General features: G+C 46.0%; 1 protein-coding gene across 4 annotated transcripts in view; it reads right to left on the bottom strand.

Moving 5' to 3' along the window:
- Positions 1-12,764, bottom strand: part of LOC121598411 (opioid-binding protein/cell adhesion molecule) — a 96,865-nt gene extending 84,101 nt beyond the window's left edge. Inside the window, exons 1-2 of one of the 4 annotated variants that reach the window (XM_041925230.1) lie at positions 12,611-12,764; positions 8,481-8,725 (exon numbers count right to left, since the gene is read on the bottom strand). The gene's annotated coding sequence lies outside the window, so the exon portion shown is untranslated. Of the gene's footprint in view, positions 1-8,480; positions 8,729-12,568 lie in introns of all 4 variants that reach the window. The other 3 variants (XM_041925229.1, XM_041925226.1, XM_041925227.1) reach the window with 3 other exon arrangements.
- Positions 12,765-14,952: the final 2,188 nt, after the last annotated feature.

Genomic DNA, 14,952 nt, shown 5'->3' on the forward strand with positions numbered 1-14,952 from the left:
GAATGTAAATGTCGTTCGGGCGATTAGGAGACTAAGCGACGGCAGTCTTTCCGCATGCCTCGAATGAAGTAGACGTATGGGCTTCTGGGTCACCCCCTAAAAATGCCATCCAAAAAAGGGGATCAAACAAAAGTGCTTCCCAGAACGAACAGCGAAATAAGCAGCAGCAACACCCACCAAACCGAAGGAGAGCGACAACAAAAAATCAATAACATTAAAATGACTTTTGACGCTGCGCGCTGGGAATAAATAGGATGGGGCTGGCACCCCATTTTTCTACCGAAACACACACACAAAAAAACGGCAACCCCGAGAATGCAAACGATGCGATGAAAAGAACGAAAGAAGCAAAAATATTCAACGTATCCGGTAAAATACCTTGTTAACAAAATTATGGCATGAAATGGGGCATAACCCGTACGGAACGCGCTTTAGTCACGCGCACCGCTGTGATAACGCACGGCATGCAACAAAGGGGAAAGCGGGAATGAAGGGAGAGGTAAGGGGAAAAGGAAATGCATGGGTTCATTTTTGTTTTCTTCGTCTTCAGCTTACGGCGTCAACAGGGTTGCACAACAGGGTTAAAAGGGGCTTTTTTGACAAAATTATTTTGAAAAGAAAATTCCGGGAAATTTTCGTATCATGATGTTTTGTGATTTTTGTTGTAGATAGCTTTAAATCGTGTTTTTGCTTTTCAAAAGATGTCAAAAGATGTTGCTTGGTTTAGTGGCAGCCAGTCAAATTGATGCACCGTAGGTCATGCGTCCATATCTTAATTTCTTTAATTAAAATGTCGAGTAATTGTTCTTAAATTTACCATTCCAATTTGAAAATACCAGTTAAAATGGCCCGGTTAGAGTTAATTTTATTTTTTTAATATTTGATAAATAGAATTGTGGATGGTATACCTTTTAAAATAAATAATTTATGTATCAAAATTCACACCGTTTACGATACATTTACAATATCTTTCGGATCAGATGTTCTAAGTAATATCTCCTGGTAAGTAAATCTCCTGGTATCTTAGCATACACCTTACCGAACCCCGAGAATGTCATATGACTCACGCCGATGCGGAGCAGAAATTCTGCGAACTCTTTCCGCTCTTCAGCATCTTGAACTGGCTGGGCTGTCTGCACACGCATGTTTTCCCGCAAACGTAATACCCCAAATTTGCCGAACGGCATGCTACGCCGGATGCACTGCTGCAGAGCGTGGATGTTGGTATCTGTCGGATGTCGCCACATAGCAGCACCACCTTATCACCGAACGTTTGGCGTTTTCCCATGACGTCCTGAAGGGCGCGATCGAGGGTGCGAGCTTCGAGAGCATAGCGGCTGCTCATGGATGTCTCGTTCTATACGATCAGTGATGCCTGTTGCATCAATTTAGCCTATGCTAACTGTACACGGATATCACAGTAACTGTTAGCGTCCAGGTTAAGCGATATCTTCAATCTAGAGTGTAGCGTACGTCCCCAGCAGAGCAGTAATTCCAGTCGGAGCCACTGCGATTGCAATTTTTGATCATTTTTGATAATAACATCACTAACAAAAACAGTCATCTTTCTCTATTCTAAAACATATACTTCTGTACATCTAACTTCTACAAATTGATGAGAAGTATTGGTAAAATTAGACCAGAATTCGCATTACAGAGCGTATATGTTTCTAGCTATTGTAAAAAATCAATTACAGATTAGAAAACAACACCATCAGCAAGCGCACACAAATTCAGAACAAAAAAACTTGCAGATAATTTGTATAGATCACTGAATCTCAAACCCATGAAATACATACATCATAACAAAAACAACACGGATAGCAAGTTGGTAGAATTTGAGGTAAACCCTCAAGAATATTTGTCTTAAATATTTGTCAAAAAATACTGCAGAGCTTCCGATGGTTTTTTGGTTGTTCATCCGTCGTTGAAAAGACTCTCACGAATTACTGATCGATACCAGCATATTTTGGAATCTTTTCCACGAGTTTTTGGCATCGTTCTATTGACAATCAACAGAACGTAGATCGTAGGGCGAATAATATGGAAAGCATCTAAAAATTATTGGAGGAAAAACAAAAATCCCATCCTATTTGTCTCTGACAAGTGAAAAATTCTGATAAAGAAATACACAAATAAAGTTATAAATAGCAATGAGTACTTTAAAGATCTACAGCACGTGGCATCTTCTTCTTCTTCTTTGGCTCAACAACCGATGCCGGTCAAGGCCTGCCAACCCACTTGTGGGGTTGGCTTTCAGTGACTTATTGATTTCACCCCATAGCAGGATAGTCAGTCCTACGTATGGCGGCACGGTCCATTTGGGGCTTGAACCCATGACGGGCATGTTGTTAAGTCGTACGAGTTGACGACTGTACCGTGAGACCGGCTGTGGCATCTTATGAATTATAAATAGTACTTACTAGTAGTAGTAGTACTTAATAGTATGTTGATCTAGACATAAAACCCTATAAAGACTCTTGTGATAACAAAATCATGTGTAAAACACGCCAACACATGGAAAAAAGAGAAAACATACCATAAAACATCAAAACTCACATGCGCTCATGTAATGATTTGCTTCCGAAACATGTTATATCCAACCAGCTCAAATTCATCACACACCAATGTAAACATCATCCCGATGCAATCTCTCTATACGACGCGTTTAAAGACTCTTTTCCCTTTTTACCACTAAAATAGCTCTACCTTCGGATGTGGATCGTAGTGCAGGAGTTAGAGTTCCCCGCCGGGCAATCGGGTGCATTCGCACAGACACACATTCGCTGACAGGTATGCCGCGGCGGTACATCATACAAAAAAAAACCCGAGCTACACCGCGTGAACGACATGCCGTTTTCATTGCAACGAGCCGGGTTGTATGCATTTTGCAAACCGATGCGATTTACCAAAACTCACCTCCTAGAAACACACACACACACGGTCATCATGTTTACACTGGTAAATACTAGCAAACAAATCATGTAAAATGTACCAGCACTCGGAATGACCCCGGTCGGCTGCAGGAGCGTTTTCTTGCTCCACTTTCGCTTCGCTCTACGAGTTCCACCAGGTACCGGGTACCATCACCGTGTGGTCAACAAAAATGTTGGTTTTAATGTTTTACAACGTGCTGCTGCTGAATGGTGATGGGCGTTCTGCTGACGCCGTAATGGAAACATGCAGCGTGTGCAGTTTGCGTCCAGTTGTGAATTATCTATCACTGTACCGGTATGCGGCAGAGTTAAATAGTGCGCACAATGAAACTATGAAGCAGCTCGGTAAGTGTTGTCGGTGTTTTAAATATTGGTTTAGCGTTTCGCTACGATAAAATGTTGTCCAAATAATAAATTTATCATATTGCAAGCACACTGCACCGATCGATTACCCACTCAAGTGTTGGCCATAAGGCCAAAGGAACACACGTATTTCATTGGGTTCAAACTTGCTGCCTCTGACCGGTCCCGGTTGAACTTTATCCACTCCGGTGCGCAGCTACGATTTGTTTGGGGGCAGTATTTTATTTCCACCGAGCGTTCGTGTTACAAATGCCTTCCGGAACATAAGATTCTTCGCTTCAAAGCTTCCCTTAAGCACCGAACCACAATGAAGAATGTAGGTTACCGTAGCTGACAGCCTCAGCTCCGGTCCACTCCAGGCCCTATCAACACACCGGGCCACCCTGAAATAGAGACGGAACTGAAAATCTGAGACATTATCGCACCTTCAATTTTCCAATAACCTTTACGCTTATTGGCCACCCATTCCGACACAGGCAAACACGTGTGTTCGTGTGTGTGTGTGAGTGTGTTGGCAGTCGACTTCAAGTCGATTCCGTACCGTATGTGTTCGAGCAACCGGAACGGCAGAACGTAAAACATCGTATAGACATATGCACGAACGTAACGGCACGGCCATAAAAACCGTAAGGCGAACTTCCACCAAAGCACAAAGCCGCCCTGGACTTGATTCCATCCTTCGACTGCCCGTGTCTGGCCACTCGTATCGGCTTGTACACATACTTCGGAGAGCTTCAAACACCACCAACCCGAGCAAAATAACCAACAACTTAAGGTACAACATTTATCAGTGTCAGCCAATGAGGTAGAACCGCTCGCTTCCTTTGTCCATTTGTAGTTTGCAACAGCCTCAAGGCACTCTCTCTCTCTCGCTGCCAGTAATTCCACAGCAAGACAGCTAACGCACCCTGGTGAAGTGGTGGGCTTCGGCTGCAGCAATGCCGTTTGCAGCGTTTGGCACGGCTTTGGAGGTCCGCTGGAAAACTCTCTCTTCTTCCGGGTACAGCGCTACTACACATTACGCGCAGGAAGCGGAATTTTCTTTTCAACACTCCAACGCCCCCTTCGGCGCAACCAGCAGCACCGGCGAAAAAAAACCACATGCTTAAAACGCGTGTAAAGGATTCGCGGCCTGCTGCCAAGGAGTTGGCTCAGATGGCTCCCGAGGCAAATGAAGCGTGAAGCCAAGCCGCAGATCCGGCAGCTCGTGCAGAAAGTGCAATCGATTGAGCCGGTTGGATGGGTTCCGGGCTTGGGTGTAAGAATGATGTACGGTTTTTGGGATTTTCACGGTGGCTGGTTTGCACTCTGGCCCGGGGGAGAGTTCCAGGAGGACAATCCTTAGGGAGAATCGCGAGCTGAGATACGTCTTTGATTGCTTTCCATTTGATATCGTGCAGCAAGCGAAAGATTTGAGTGAGTGGTGCATATGTTTTGAAAAAAATGTTACATTTGATGGGGGACGGGTCTGTTCCGTTACTACGCAATTTGGCGTATTTGTCTTATCGTCGTTTCAATCATGAGCTGAGTTTCAATCATGTAAAGTGTTCTGGAGTCCTTTACTATTGAGTAATTTTGTGTATGACTTTGTAGACATTGCAGTGTTTTTCCACTCTTTATTTAAATTTCTTATTTCTTTAAAGCAAATGATGTTGTAGAATAACTGTACAGAAATTACTGTCCCCTTCAAAAGGGTTAACTTTAAAAAAACTTACTACTAAAAACAGTTTCGTAGGAACACGATCGACATATTCAACTCAGCATCATTTAGATAAACGTCTCCCACATTAATCTCCCTCAACGCTAAATTGCTCATAAAACTCTCGACACCTGCCCGTTTTCTGCTTCTTCACACCTCCAAGTTGCGGCAGAAGATGGATGTTCGTGGAAGGGGATTAAACACGCATTACCAATTTCAATCAAAATGCTAATGATTTTACTTAGTGCACTCAATTGGGCTCCATTCGGGTCGAAGCTAAGACACCGAGAAAGCCCGATTTTTTCTTTTGTTTGCTGCCTGCGACCAGCAACCACCCGCCCCAGAAGCCGAGAAGTGATGCACAGCACAGCGGACACACTCAATCTTCGTCCCGTTGTCGCCTGTACGCCTACCTACGGCGCCCCGAAGCACAGCCCACAGGCCAGTAAAATGCATGTGATAAATTAAAAACAAATAGAACTATCGTTAAATCACTGCCCGGCCCTCCTTTCTCGCACTTTGCGATCTGGACAAGCCCTCGTTGCATGATGGCCCGGTGGCAATAAAACTTCATGAGCCCTCTCTACACACCCATTCACACACACATGGACACATGAACCAGTGTTTCAGGGAAAGTTTCGCTGGCACGATGTACGGACCTGCCCGCGCGTATGTTGCACTCAATCACTCACACCGAAACACGGGGTCCAACCCAAAAACCCTCCCCACCGGTGCATTTCGGTATCGGAGTACGGCAAGTCCGTAGTAGGCAGCGTTTCGCGTATCCCATTAGTGTACGGTGTACAGCGGGAAGGATCCATAATGGCTTTTGTGTTATCTGCCAGCGGCTGCCAGGCGGAATCGGGCAGCAATCGGGGATGCCGACCTTTTCAACCCCCAATCCCGAAACCCTTCCAGCGTACTCTTTCAATCGCTTTCTCCTGCAGGTACGGTTTGCATCCGCCGCGGCACTGCGAGTCAGCCCTCGGTGAGGTGAGAAGCTCGTTTCCGTTCTTTTCACACGCCGGAATTTGCACCTTCCCAAGCGAACTGGGTGGATTGTGCTAGAAACACCTAGCCTTACTCCCCCTTCTTCTGGACGTAAAACCATTTAACGATTCGCTTCCAAAACATTCACCTCTGCTCTGCACCATGGCGGCGGAGTGCACCGAAGGGAAGCACTTAAATACTTCAACCTTCAAGCAATTGGTGCGCTCTGGTGTGATCGCCTGCATACACACACACACACACACACTCGTGTGGTGTTGTGTTGGTGGTTATGTTATAAAGCCGAAACAGAGCACGGTGTATCATCCAGAGTGGCGTAAAATGGGATTAGAGCACTATCCGCCCGCCAATGACGTATGTTATGCGAGTGTGTTGGCAAAGCTGGTGGCAAACTAATACACAGCTGACGGTGTGCATTATTTTGGCAGGAGCGATTCTAATTTGTATTGAATGGAGGTGAGATTTGTGCACGGCCAAGCAGAAGAACACACACGCACACGTTTGATGGCTTGATGTCTGAGTTTATTAGCCGTTTTATCCCAGACAACTAAATAAACCGTATTATTGTGCAAGAGGGTTGAACAATGGAAATCTTGCATGAAAACTCTTTGTGGCTGTGGGTAATTTCTTGACGAAAATCATTGGAATAATGATAGTAATAAACCTTCTTTGCGACGAATAATCTTTAAAATATTCTATCTCAATTCCTCAGGCCATCTGGCCAAACTTTTTTGGCTTTTCAGAGCACAAATCCTTAAGGATCATTACAATATTGACACTTAACTTAACACAACAAATGTATCTGCCGACATAGCAATGTTTAGTAGTTATTCCGATTATCCGATTCCGTAGCAATGATGATCTTCTTCATTTGCCGTAATTACCTTAGTTACTACTGGCCAACTGTGGATTTAGCAATCTGTGACTTGATTGGAGACTTAGTTTGAATATTCAATTCTTCATACGCCAGGCTTCATCGCTGGGTAAACCCATCACGGACAAATTGTGGACAAAGTCTTCGTAGGATTGGCTCTGAGAGTGATCGTAGTGCCTAAGATATTCAAAGTGTTAAGCTGTATTAGACTCTGAAGTGTTCCAAGCAATCAGACATTCAAGCTACCAATATATTCTAAGAATCTTAAACACATGATGTCATTATCATTAAATCGTTGGTCAAATTGGACATATTGTACCACTAATTACACTAACAGAATTTCAATATTCATCTTGATCTTTTACAATGGTGGGTCTCAGGTTTTAATCAAAAAGACCAATTCAAATGATGAATCGAACCGAAAAGGTCCTATAGATCTAGCTTTGAACCCATTCCCAGAACACAAACAGAATCCTCAAAAAGATTATCTCCACAAACGATCATAATACATCTTCAAAAGTGCTTTTTGAACAGAGTGAAAATAAGGGTCATCATGGTTCCATTTTAAAAATGGAAACACTTTCCACATGATGCTCTTAGTCTGATGCTTTCCCTTACCAACCTCACCCAATACACGGGCCGACCGGTTTGCAGACCGACTTATTGCTAACGCAACCCCATTGTGTCCACCAATCAAAGTCAATATTTTCAAAGGCACATCCTGCCCTCCCTTACCAGAAATTAAATTCTCCCACAGTACACAGAAGTACCGGACACTGGAAAAGATGAAAAAAGCCTCAAACACTACCGGACGACGCTGACGCAGAAACGATGATGTCTCTGTTTTTACAGACCTGGGACCTGGAATTTAATTTCGTTAAGCTTGCGTATCCAACTTTGCGTAGAAAAAAGTAGGCACACGCACACACACACACATACACACACTAAACCCTGTGTTTTATGGGGCTGTTTTTACATCGACCAAAAACTACAATACAGCCCTGGTTGCGTATTTACATTGGCGCTCCCTTTGAAGCAACATGAATTGATTTCCTATCCCTTGCCGCAAGTGAGTCTGTGTGGGTCAGCGTGGTGGCGGCTCTCATATGGTGCGCTCAATACCCGGTTTGAAAACAAATAAGCACAAAATTAATTCCATTGAATGCAGCCGTCGTCGCTTGGGGACTGACCATCGGTTCGGCTGGTCAGATAAAAGCAGAAGCAAAATAATTACTAGCTCCATGTACGTGCTTCATGTTCTTCCCCCCGGTTTTTGGGGGATGATAGACCGCTTTCCGTAACGACAATGACCTATAAAACATGGTCTGCTGTATCGTTGCCTTTTCAGCGTGTATGTGTGTGTGTATTGCAATCAAAGCTTAAGGCTTGCTTTTTTTGAAGGCATCATGTCTCTCTACTTCATACACAATATATGTAACCAAAAAAACGCACAAAAAAACACCCAAAATAAGATCGCAGCTCATACGAGCTCATAACAGAGACGGTGCTCGGTTTCGGGTGTGTGTGTCTGTGTGTGTGTGTGAATGTTACCCCCAAAAACACAACATAAGGAGTGTACGTAAAATATTAGATACGGTACCTTGTTTGCTCTAGAATCGGTTACGCTCGCTCGACAAGGGCTGGATTGGAGTCCGGTGCCCGCAACACGGTGGGATCGTCTTTTCGACTGCTCTTGCACCGGGGTCGACCGGCCAAGGGTCCTCTCTGGACGGAGCACAAACACACACTAACTTACACACACATACACACGCGCGCGCACACACACACACACACACACACTAACACTGCTCAAGAAGCTCAGCCCGTACCGACGCAGCAAGAGCACTGCTGTGGCAGAGAAAATTTAATTACTATTCCGTTTTCCCAAACCGTCCCCACCGTTCGCGCGCCCTTTCCCGAGCCGGCGTGTTCCGCACACCGGCACCGGCGAGCACAGGACGACTACTGCTGCACTGACTGGTACTGTGACCCATCCGCAGATATTCGTTTTATTTTCCGTAAGCAGCACACACCGCACCGTAACATACACAGACACACACACAAAATCACTTCTCGTGGGGCACCGACTCGGCAAGGGCAACTGCTTTACACTTATCCTCACCGCCTACTCTGTACCGTCTATTATTTTACAGTGGATTGGAGCGTTTCCACCCCCCCCCCCAGACCCCTCGGGAGCTTGGGCAGAATGGAATGAACCACGAGACCGGTTGTAACCGTATTTTCAATAACATTAAGCGAAGAGATTGGTTATGTCGTTATCGTTATTTTCTTTCCCCACTGTACAATACTCATTGTCTTTAGAGCATTCGCTTGCGAGTTGGTTATGAATGTTTTAAAAGCGGATGTGATTAATGCGTGTAACAGTTTTGAGGTAAGCATCAGCAACTTCTAAATCAAACCTTCAAACGCACGCTGCCTGCAAATAACGCAGTCCATCACCGGATGGAAATTATTGCCGATCGTGGAAATCTAATTATTTTGCACTCAATTTGACGGCATCGGGTTTGACCGGTGAGTGACGGAAAAAAGCAAAAAAAATATAGAATGGTTGGTACATAAAACAATCGTTAATAAAGATGGGTAAAACATACACACAAAAAAACGGATGAGAGGCACACCAGCGCCACAGTGAACTTAAAAGCCAGCCCAGCCCTTTTATCAGGTGTTCAGGATCAGGATGGCCAGCAGGCAGGCAAGCGAGCGTCCGGCGTGAAAATGGGAGGTAAGGGAGTGAAAAGTGTTTTATTGCATTATGTTCGCAAAATCCTCCAAACCACCCGCACCAATTTGCCAGCTGACCGGGATGAAAAATTCGTCGATACAGTACTTTCTTCTACACCGCAAAATCTCGCACCCGCTGTGACTACCCCCCTCTCTTGCTCTCTCCGCGCCAAACTGCCATAATTGCGATTAGCGCTGAGCCACCGACGCACTCACAGGCACGTTTGTTATTATTTGCACGAGAGCAATCCAACAACAAAAAACGAGGGAAACGACGGGCGGTTCCGTCTCGTGAACCGACGCAATAAAATACACAATTTATCTCCCTCCCGCTGACCGTCACGCCACCTCCCACTTGGGGGTGGGGAAGCGCGAGTGTATAAACAAAATATAAAAATTGGCCCACGTTTTTGTGTGCGAGTCCGTTTGTGCCAACCAGCACGTGAGCGTGAAACGGTTCATTTTTCCGTGGAACTTAATTTTGCGCGCGCGAAACGTGCACGCGGAAAAACTCGGGAAGCACAACGCGGGCCTGCAACAGAGCGGGAGACAGAGTGAGAGCAAGAGAGAGAGAGAGGGCCAAAGCACCACGCTGACCGACATGAACCACGGCCACGGGACTGTTGCGAAAGCATAAAATTGGCCGAAAAATACTTGCTAATTGATTTCAATCTTTTTTTAGGACTTTCACCCCATAAAGACCCCCTTTTAGCCGCTGTTCCGACTGTTCCCTTCCCCCAGGCACGGCGAAGCTGGTCCAAACACTAGGCTGGGAGGGTTCGTTTGTTTTCTGTGTTCTTTTTTGTGTGTGTTTGAGTGTGTGTTTGTTGGACGACTTTCTCCTATCTTTCTTTTGCCACTTCACATCGTTGATCGTTTTCCGGGGGATGGAGGACTTTTTTTGGTGTGTGCTGTATCTGTCTCTGTGTTTGTGTGTGCATTTTAAGTTGCTTTTCCTTCCGTTTGGTCGCTCTCTCTCTCTCTGCTTTTTCCTTCTCAGCATTTTTTTTATTGTACTACCCCACGCTTATTTATTATGTTGCGAAAACCACTCAGATTCACTACAGGGCCTGGAGGCCATCCATCTTCGCCGCGGTAGGTCAGCACCAACCGATGGCCATTAAATGTGGGATGATTTTATTTCAGTTTCAGTTTCGTTCCTTTCCCGCCCGATTTACTCTGTGCGGGTGTTTTTGCTGTTTTTTTTTATTTCACTTCCGCTTCTTCTATTTCCCACCACCACACTTGGAGGCGTTTATGAGAAAACGAATACTACAGCACGAGCACGAGAATTGGAAGGTTTGGGAAAATGTCTAACGATGTTTTATTTTCCACCATTCACGGCGCGAAGATGAAAGTGGACGCCGTGTTTGGTGTGGACCGTTTTACAACTTTTCCTTTACCACACCGGTAATTTTTCCCTCTGCTTTGCTCTTTTTCTTTTTGTTGTAATCGTTGGCTTTTTCTCTCCATGACTCATTGTCGTTGCTTCGGTGTACCCTCCCCCCCCCTCCCCCCCTAGAAAAACCTAATTACAAGCCGATTCCGTATCCGTGGTGATTCCTCTTGCGCGTTTCGCTTAATTTGCACCGTTAAAGAATTAATGTTCGAGTGTATTTTTTGGTTTTTTCTACTTCTTTTTTTTGCGCTCTCGCAAAGCAACACAATAAAAAAGGCAATGCAAGGCCGTTGGTATTAAACTAGCTTCTGCCCCCCCCCCCCCCCCCCCCCACCACTACAGGGGTGTGCAAGGGGATTTGCTATGAAGCAGCCGAAAACACTTCATTACATTCAGTCCTGCGTTGGAAGGGAGGCAGACAAAAACAATCAATTAAATGCCTATTAACGTTTGTGCCGAAGAGCTGGTACACAGTTAGTGTCAAACAGGGTGTGCAAAAATTTGTTTAAAGTTTTTTTTTTGTTTCTTATTTATAATTAACCTCGTTTTAGTTTATTTTTGCTCAAAATTAATCTCAACATTCCCTGCCGTACAAATAGTCTTCATTTGCTTCCATTTTTTTTTTCTTTGCTACTTTCACCAACGATACAAAAACAATTACACTTCCCACCAGCAACGAAACAAACTTCTCCTTGTTCCTGCTCCTTTTTTGCTGCCACCCAAAATGCATTCCATCACGCCGGTGGCACGCCCGTGCTTCGTGACGGAATGTGGCCGCTTACACAACTCTTGTTAATCTTAATTAAAACGTCTCCCACGACACAGTAAGACACGAGCCAGTGTCTCGGCCAGCACGGCCAAACGTGTCCGGGCTAGTCGCCACTGCTGACGCGACTAATCCTTCCGACCGTGTCAGAAACACTCCCAACACACCTTTCCTCCCTCCCTGCCTCTCTCCCTAGAGCCGCGATGTACAACCCGTGTACCCGGTGTCGCCAGAAGTAATTTTTACGCTAATCCTTACGCACACAACCGTACCCTCGGATCCGACCGGTCACCGTGTTTTTACCGTGTTTGGACACCGTTAAAGAAAGAGAAAAGACACGACCGCACACACACACACACACACCGACACGGCCACAAATGCCCCCCTTTTCCCCGTTGCCTGTTGTGTGTCGATCCCATTTCCGGTTGGATTTATTGCTATCGGTAAATCACTCAGCAGTCTCGGCCAGTCCACGTGATGTCATTTTTATAGCGAAAGGTATAAAGGGTATTATCACTTAGTCCCGGTGCAGGTGCACCAAGCAGAGGTGACCAGTGACGTCCGGTGACAGGCCCGCTGATCGGGTACGTCCGATAACGGCACCGCTGTCCGGTGGCCCTGTGGCCGGATATCCGCCGAATCGTTCACCCGTTCGCACGCACGCAGCACGCAGCGTTTGATGGACGTCAGTCCCACGGAAAGGCGACAGCGTGTGTGGCACGACACGGACGTATTCTAGCTTAGATACACACACACACACACACACTCTTTCTCTACGTACGTATCCGTTTTTGGCTGGCGTGGAGCGCTATTGACAGCTTACTCAGACGGCACACTCGCGCTGACTTTCACGCTGTGAATGGTACACTGGGTACGCACTGGGGACTACACGACTTGCAACTGACACTCGACGGGACAATGTTTCGCTCTCGGAACAAGCGCGGCTAATCCCGACCAAGTACAACTTGGAACTGATGTGTCCTGGCGCGAGGATGGATGTTCTAAAAACACCGTGCCGACCATGCCGATTGAACTAACTCCGACCAGCGAGTGGGGGAGTCTCTCAGCCGGTTTGTTTGGGCCTCTCTCCGTCTAGTTTGGGAGTTCGATGCGTCGCTCTCTCTCTCTCTCTCTCGCAGTTATCGTTCGCGTGGGGAAGATGTTGACAAGCTGCGAGGGAACAGTCTTGAACATCTGTGGCAGGTCAAACCGGTACAAGAAGTAATAATTGTGAATGGTTGATGAAGTGTCATGTGTAGGATCATAATTAGAAATTTTTATATTCAATTGAGTGCCATTATATTGGCAACTTAAAGGAAGTACTCAGATCTTCCTTATTACGTGATGAAATAATAGCTTATGCTGCTCCAAACGACCAACCAATCAACCGCAGCATCATTTCCAAAACACCTTTGCCGGTTTCTGCACTGCAAGCGCCCTTCAAACCTCATATCTGTGCTTTATTAGCTATCTTAAAAGCGTAAAATCTCTACACACACTCTCTTGCGTATGAAACTTCGTCTTTCAGTGTTCCCCTCCATGGAACCGAGGGCGCATGCGCGCCCAAAAATGTTTCACTTCTCCATCTTCACGAGAACAGCGTCATGTTGCGCGACACAGAATTCAACTCTGCTCCAACTGTACCTCCAGCGTAGTAGCAGGCTACCTTGGCAACCGTAACCAAGCTCTTGACGTTGGAGAGGAATACCGGATTTCTTGCGATGAGGTTGTATTTTTGTTGGTTCTTGTTTTGCTCACAACCCGTTTCGAGGCGAAGGATAAAAAGGCCAGAAGCTTAAGCACTCTGAAATGTAATTAACCGTAGTGTTCGTGTTGGAGCCAAAGCGCCCCGGCTAGACGGAACTAATTATTTATTCCTGAACTCTTGTGGGGTTCATTTGCCTTTTCCGGCTGGTTCTGTGTTTTTTTATTGCAGCAAAGTGGTTCCTCAAGAATTGGTTTATTTTTTTTTAAGTATCATTTGAAATGACGGAAACATTTATGGGTTTGCATTGAAAATTTTCTATTTAGTATTGCATAAGCGTTAATCGAACTGCACCCAGCATCAGATGACGGAAGCGCTAGCGGGTTGGTCATCAAAAATAAATCCCCTCCCATCCATGATTGCTCACACTTTTATCGTATCGCAATTGAATAATAACTATCACTGAAGGACACACACACGCACACACTCACCCATATCACACCCGCACGGATAATATACTGGTGGCCGGTTTTCCATTAAATTTGCCATTTGAATCGCCGTATCCATATCCCCGATGCTGGTGCATCAAGACCTCATTTCGCCAATAAACCCGCCCGAGCGTGATTACGCCTTACGCCCGCCGCGAGGTTGACAACGTAATTGGAAAATAAATAGTTTACACACACACACAGACAGAGCGAACCCGGTGCGAAATCGAACGTACCAATGCACGGAACACGGGGAGAAGAAGAAATTAAAAATAATCAAACCGTGCACCGTGTTTGGCCACCGCCACGCCACGGCCCTGGAATGATTGCTGAAGACACACGGGGGGGGGGGGGGGGGGGGGGGGGCACAAAAAACCCGGCATTTCGGTGGGCAAATGCACACGAAATACAAACATTAACCGGACACGTTGGACCGAGCTCGGCGGTGCTATTTGTTTTGTGTACGTGTGTGTGTGTGTGTGTGTGTGTGTGTGACTGTGTGTCTGTGGCCTCAACGATCCGAGTGTTTGCTTTATTTGTCTTTTCCGGGTGCCATCCTTTACCGTGTCAGTGCCCGAATTGCCCGCCGGTGGCTGGGATGCGGCGTTTTTCGCCAGTGTGCCGCAAGCGATCAAATGGCCCATTACATTTTCACGCCCAAAATTTCTCCCCCTTTTGCACGCCACAAACCGCACGAGCCAACACCATCACCGCCGACGATGCTGATGCTGATGATGATGATGATGATGGTGGTAGGAGTGGAAAACGCGCACGCATCCTTCGCCGTCGAAAACTTCATCCATCGAATGCTGCAATCAACTGTGGCTGTGTACTGAGGGAGGTCCAAAATATGCGGGATATCTCGTATCCCCTCTCTCTCTCTCTCTCTTCGTGTCAGAACTATGCGGTGATGGTGGTGATGCGGCTACTGCTGCAGAAATCGAAATAGTAAAGCCATCACCAGCATTGGAA

The sequence above is a fragment of the Anopheles merus genome, chromosome 3L (assembly GCF_017562075.2).
Source record: "Anopheles merus strain MAF chromosome 3L, AmerM5.1, whole genome shotgun sequence".
Classification (NCBI taxonomy): Eukaryota; Metazoa; Arthropoda; class Insecta; order Diptera; family Culicidae; genus Anopheles; species Anopheles merus.